The sequence below is a fragment of the Lissotriton vulgaris genome, chromosome 1_1 (genome assembly GCF_964263255.1).
Source record: "Lissotriton vulgaris chromosome 1_1, aLisVul1.2, whole genome shotgun sequence".
NCBI lineage: Eukaryota > Metazoa > Chordata > Amphibia > Caudata > Salamandridae > Lissotriton > Lissotriton vulgaris.
In genome coordinates, this window is record NC_141685.1 from 1,370,044,460 (window position 1) to 1,370,051,253 (window position 6,794).

At 41.2% G+C, this 6,794-nt stretch overlaps 2 non-coding genes across 2 annotated transcripts; both read right to left on the reverse strand.

Annotated features, from left to right (window-relative positions):
• Positions 1 to 4,183: 4,183 nt before the first annotated feature.
• TRNAH-GUG (transfer RNA histidin (anticodon GUG)) lies at positions 4,184 to 4,255 on the reverse strand. Its single transcript has one exon. It is a non-coding gene; the product is annotated as a tRNA-His (tRNA).
• A 1,288-nt stretch (positions 4,256 to 5,543) lies between these two features.
• On the reverse strand, positions 5,544 to 5,625 carry TRNAF-AAA (transfer RNA phenylalanine (anticodon AAA)). Its single transcript has one exon. It is a non-coding gene; the product is annotated as a tRNA-Phe (tRNA).
• Between the last annotated feature and the right edge of the window lie 1,169 nt (positions 5,626 to 6,794).

Sequence of the window (6,794 nt, forward strand, 5' to 3'; positions counted from 1 at the left end):
ACAGAAGTCTACCATCTTTGAGTATTTGAGGCTCCTTTGTAAGTGCTTTATATTTTTTCCTTGAAGAGCTATATAATAAAGGGGTCCGGGAAAGATTGCATTTATGGAAGATAAAAGAAGGCCCACTTGTCTCACCAAATGCTGTAGAGAAACCTGATGTTTTACTCATGTTATCCTTAGTTCGTTTTTGTTAGACCTTGCATTCTTAAGGTGGTCCCAACCCTACCTTATTGCTTTTCACCTCCGCATTTTGCTGTATCTTTTTGTTGGCCTTAGGACTCTGATCACTTTATCGCTACTAATCAGTGCTGAAGTGCACGTGCTTCTTCCCTAATCATGTGTATAATTGGAGTATACCTGACTGACGGATTTAATTTACTTGAAAGCCCCTTGTAAAGTGGTATACCATATACCCAGGGACTGATTGTGCCGCCCAAAGAAATAGCAATTCAAACCTGTCTCAAGCCTGCTACTGCAGTGCCTGTGCTGCAGTGTACTGCCACTTTGACTTGGCATTTAAAACTACTTGCCAAGCCTTAAACTCCAATTTTATTACATATCAGTAACCCCTAAGGTAGGCCCTAGGTAGTCCTAGGGGCATCATGCTATGTAAGTAAAAGGTAAGACATGTACTGTGGTAGTTTGTATGTCCTAGTAGTATCAAACAGACTATTACATTTTTCACTACTGTGAGGTCTGCCCCTCTCATAGGTTAGCATTGGGTATTCCCTTATACTTTTTGGGGGGTAATTCCATATCAGAGAGGAGAAGCTTTATTTATTTATTGATAAATCCTATCTACTGGTGAGGTTGGATTTAATCTTACTATTGTATAAATGCCATTTTTAGAGAGTGAGCATTTCTCTGCACTTACTGCTCTATTTGCATGAAAACCTGTCTTCAATTGATGTCTGGAATGGGCTGCGAGACAGCTACATATGTGCATTCCCTGTAGACAGCCACAACACAGGTCACTCAACTGCAACTGCATTCATCTGCATTCTGATTGGCCTGGGGGAGAGCTCCGCTCCCCTTACCGCAAATATGTTCAAGAACGATAATTTATGTCAGTAAGTACAGTATACCTACATCTTATAATCATGTGTGTTTAAATAATTTGTCGTTAGATCGTTTACATATTGAAAAGGATCTGTTTTTATTAGACATTTTACAAAAACAACTGGTACATTTGGGAATTCTGTAAAGGAAAAACCCAACTGCCGTGACATTGCCAACCACAATGCCGTGACTCGGGTTCGAACCGTGGTTGCTGCTGCCACGACGCAGAGTACTAACCACTATACGATCACGGCGAGCTACTTGGGCTCAATAACGTACAGTGACATGGAGAAATTATAATTCGGAACACTCAGGGCTACTCCTGTGATAGGCTGAATGTGTTCATTGCTTCCTCATTCCTTATACAAAGGCTTTATCTCCTCAGTGGTTGATAGGCTGAAACCGTTTCCTGGCCGCCTGCTTGTGAACTGGTAGGAGTCAAAGATCACACATACACTGGTGGGCCTGTGATGGGACACCAATGCAGAGAAACACACCTGGAGCAGATATTCTATTCTGTTTATTAGACCTGCATCTCCCCTGTACCTCCTCAAGCCATCTGTATGTGAAGCAAGAAAGAGTTAAGGAACGGTCCATCTACACTTTTATTGGGAGGATGCTGCCGTGAGCTCCTCCCAGCTAATCACACAAACAGCAGTAACGCAAGATAACTACACAGTTAGGGGGGACTGCATGGTTAGGTTTTTGAGGAATTATTGAAACTGACCTCAGTGACCCATAGTCAGAGCTGTGGCTAATGACTGCATGCCTAATTATGATGAAGCAAGCACCATGGCTCGCAGGGGCCCCACAACACACTTTTCTTAGCTCATTGAATTAAAGTATAAACTTCCGCCATGTGTGAGTGGTAAAGGCTTGTTAATTTTGTTGCTTTTCAAATTCACGTCTGACAACAAGACGAGGGAACATTGGGGCATCAGACGCTTTGGAAAGTAGCCACCAACCGCAGAGAAAGAGAGAAAGAGGGAAAAGACAGTATGAGGTGTGGAGAAAACAGCAGCAGGTACAAGGAGCTCAAATGAGATTAATGGCGCCTAAATAGAGCATGTAAAGGAACAGTTACAAATCTAAGGAAAGGGAAAGAAAAGACTAGGAAAAAACACAGAAAGAGCTTGTAGATGAAATTCTCTTCCAGGAACAGCAGGTTAAGAGAAATTACACAGGGAGAAGTTAAGCGTGTAACACGGGGGAGAATAGAAAAGAAAATGCAGTTTTATGAAGTGTGTTTGCCTAATCCAGCTAGCACTTTTATTTTATTTCTCTATTTGTTTCTTTTATTGGTAAAGTAAGTTTCAAGTGCATGCACAGGTATGACCGAGAGAGCCAGGGTATAATAATTTGAAGCGTTTGCACCAGCGCTAATGAAGGACGAGAGTTATAGCAAAGATATGAAAGGGGGAGCGATAATAAATATGTGATATGGCAATAGTGACACCAAAATAAGCCACCTATTTATAAAACTGACATGGAAGAAATACTAAAGGTTAACTTCTGAAATTGTAGCCGATGTTAAAAAGATTCTCGTTGTCGGCAGGATTCGAACCTGAGCAGGGAGACCCCAATGGATTTCTAGTCCATCGCCTTAACCACTCGGCCACAACAACTGACTGTAAGGCATGTGCACATAATCTGTATGCAAGTTTTCACGGTGTCCCACAGCAAATTCCTGATATTCTGCAATGCACTTTTTAAAAATAATGTTTTTTTCAGCAGGCACATTCTCTCCTAAAAACAAAAATTGCATTGGTATATCTCTAGTTTGGAATACCATAGGCTTGCATGCATACTCTCATGGGTCACTCAAGTTTTTTGGACCCTATTGCACTCAGTTTTCGTGCTGCTTTTAGTATATGGCCCATATTACAGAAGTCTACCATCTTTGAGTATTTGAGGCTCCTTTGTAAGTGCTTTATATTTTTTCCTTGAAGAGCTATATAATAAAGGGGTCCGGGAAAGATTGCATTTATGGAAGATAAAAGAAGGCCCACTTGTCTCACCAAATGCTGCAGAGAAACCTGATGTTTTACTCATGTTATCCTTAGTTCGCTTTTGTTAGACCTTGCATTCTTAAGGTGGTCCCAACCCCACCTTATTGCTTTTCACCTCCGCATTTTGCTGTATCTTTTTGTTGGCCTTAGGACTCTGATCACTTTATCGCTACTAATCGGTGCTGAAGTGCACGTGCTTCTTCCCTAATCATGTGCATAATTGGAGTATACCTGACTGACAGATTTAATTTACTTGAAAGCCCCTAGTAAAGTGGTATACCATATACCCAGGGACTGATTGTGCCGCCCAAAGAAATAGCATTTCAAACCTGTCTCAAGCCTGCTACTGCAGTGCCTGTGCTGCAGTGTACTGCCACTTCGACTTGGCATTTAAAACTACTTGCCAAGCCTTAAACTCCAATTTTATTACATATCAGTAACCCCTAAGGTAGGCCCTAAGTAGTCCTAGGGGCATCATGCTATGCAAGTAAAAGGTAAGACATGTACTGTGGTAGTTTGTATGTCCTAGTAGTATCAAACAGTCTATTGCATTTTTCACTACTGTAAGGTCTGCCCCTCTCATAGGTTAGCATTGGGTATTCCCTTATACTTTTTGGGGGGTAATTCCATATCAGAGAGGAGAAGCTGTATTTATTTATTGATAAATCCTATCTACTGGTGAGGTTGGATTTAATCTTACTATTGTATAAATGCCATTTTTAGAGAGTGAGCATTTCTCTGCACTTACTGCTCTATTTGCATTGAAACCTGTCTTCAATTGACGTCTGGATTGGGCTGCGAGACAGCTACATATGTGCATTCCCTGTAGACAGCCACAATACAGGTCACTCAACTGCAACTGCATTCATCTGCATTCTGATTGGCCTGGGGGAGAGCTCCGCTCCCCTTACTGCAAATATGTTCAAGAACGATAATTTATGTCAGTAAGTACAGTATACCTACATCTTATAATCATGTGTGTTTAAATAATTTGTCGTTAGATCGTTTAAATATTGAAAAGGATCTGTTTTTAATAGACATTTTACAAAAACAACTGGTACATTTGGGAATTCTGTAAAGGAAAAACCCAACTGCCGTGACATTGCCAACCACAATGCCGTGACTCGGATTCGAACCGAGGTTGCTGCGGCCACAACGCAGAGTACTAACCACTATACGATCACGGCGAGCTACTTGGGGTCAATAACGTACAGTGACATGAAGAAATTATAATTCTGAACACTCAGGGCTACTCCTGTGATAGGCTGAATGTGTTCATTGCTTCCTCATTCCTTATACAAAGGCTTTATGTCCTCAGTGGTTGATAGGCTGAAACCGTTTCCTGGCCGCCTGCTTGTGAACTGGCAGGAGTCAAAGATCACACATACACTGGTGGGCCTGTGATGGGACACCAATGCAGAGAAACACACCTGGCGCAGATATTCTATTCTGTTTATTAGACCTGCATCTCCCCTGTACCTCCTCAAGCCATCTGTATGTGAAGCAAGAAAGAGTTAAGGAACGGTCCATCTACACTTTTATTGGGAGGATGCTGCCGTGAGCTCCTCCCAGCTAATCACACAAACAGCAGTAAAGCAAGATAACTGCACAGTTGGGGGGACTGCATGGTTATGTTTTTGAGGAATTATTGAAACTGACCCCAGTGACCCATAATCAGAGCTGTGGCTAATGACTGCATGCCTAATTATGATGAAGCAAGCACCATGGCTCATAGGGGCCCCACAACACACTTTTCTTAGCTCATTGAATTAAAGTATAAACTTCTGCCATGTGTGAGTGGTAAAGGCTTGTTAATTTTGTTGCTTTTCAAATTCACGTCTGACGACAAGACGAAGGAACATTGGGGCATCAGACGCTTTGGAAAGTAGCCACCAACCGCAGAGAAAGAGAGAAAGAGGGAAAAGACAGTATGAGGTGTGGAGAAAACAGCAGCAGGTACAAGGAGCTCAAATGAGATTAATGGCGCCTAAATAGAGCACGTAAAGGAACAGTTACAAATCTAAGAAAAGGGAAAGAAAAGACTAGGAAAAAACACAGAAAGAGCTTGTAGATGAAATTCTCTTCCAGGAACAGCAGGTTAAGAGAAATTACACAGGGAGCAGTTAAGCTTTTAACACGGGGGAGAATAGAAAAGAAAATGCAGTTTTATGAAGTGTGTTTGCCTAATCCAGCTAGCACTTTTATTTTATTTCTCTATTTGCTTCTTTTATTGGTAAAGTAAGTTTCAAGTGCATGCACAGGTATGACCGAGAGAGCCAGGGTATAATAATTTGAAGCGTTTGCACCAGCGCTAATGAAGGACGAGAGTTATAGCAAAGATATGAAAGGGGGAGCGATAATAAATATGTGATATGGCAATAGTGACACCAAAATAAGCCACCTATTTATAAAACTGACATGGAAGAAATACTAAAGGTTAACTTCTGAAATTGTAGCCGATGTTAAAAAGATTCTCGTTGTTGGCAGGATTCGAACCTGCGCGGGGAGACCCCAATGGATTTTTAGTCCATCGCCTTAACCACTCGGCCACAACAACTGACTGGAAGGCGTGTGCACATAATCTGTATGCAAGTTTTCAAGGTGTCCCACAGCAAATTCCTGATATTCTGCAATGCACTTTTTAAAAATAATGTTTTTTTCAGCAGGCACATTCTCTCCTAAAAACAAAAATTGCATGTGTATATCTCTAGTTTGGAATACCATAGGCTTGCATGCATACTCTCATGGGTCACTCAAGTTTTTTGGACCCTATTGCACTCTGTTTTCGTGCTGCTTTTAGTATATGGCCCATATTACAGAAGTCTACCATCTTTGAGTATTTGAGGCTCCTTTGTAAGTGCTTTATATTTTTTCCTTGAAGAGCTATATAATAAAGGGGTCCGGGAAAGATTGCATTTATGGAAGATAAAAGAAGGCCCACTTGTCTCACAAAATGCTGTAGAGAAACCTGATGTTTTACTCATGTTATCCTTAGTTCGTTTTTGTTAGTCCCTGCATTCTTAAGGTGGTCCCAAACTCCACCTTATTGCTTTTCACCTCCGCATTTTGCTGTATCTTTTTGTTGGCCTTAGGACTCTGATCACTTTATCGCTACTAATCAGTGCTGAAGTGCACGTGCTTCTTCCCTAATCATGTGTATAATTGGAGTGTACCTGACTGACAGATTTAATTTACTTGAAAGCCCCTTGTAAAGTGGTATACCATATACCCAGGGACTGATTGGGCCGCCCAAAGAAATAGCATTTCAAACCTGTCTCAAGCCTGCTACTGCAGTGCCTGTGCTGCAGTGTACTGCCACTTCGACTTGGCATTTAAAACTATTTGCCAAGCCTTAAACTCCAATTTTATTACATATCAGTAACCCCTAAGGTAGGCCCTAGGTAGTCCTAGGGGCATCATGCTATGTAAGTAAAAAGTAAGACATGTACTGTGATAGTTTGTATGTCCTAGTAGTATCAAACAGTCTATTACATTTTTCACTACTGTGAGGTCTGCCCCTCTCATAGGTTAGCATTGGGTATTCCCTTATACTTTTTGGGGGGTAATTCCATATAAGAGAGGAGAAGCTTTATTTATTTATTGATAAATCCTATCTACTGGTGAGGTTGGATTTCATCTTACTATTGTATAAATGCCATTTTTAGAGAGTGAGCATTTCTCTGCACTTACTGCTCTATTTGCATGAAAACCTGTCTTCAATTGACG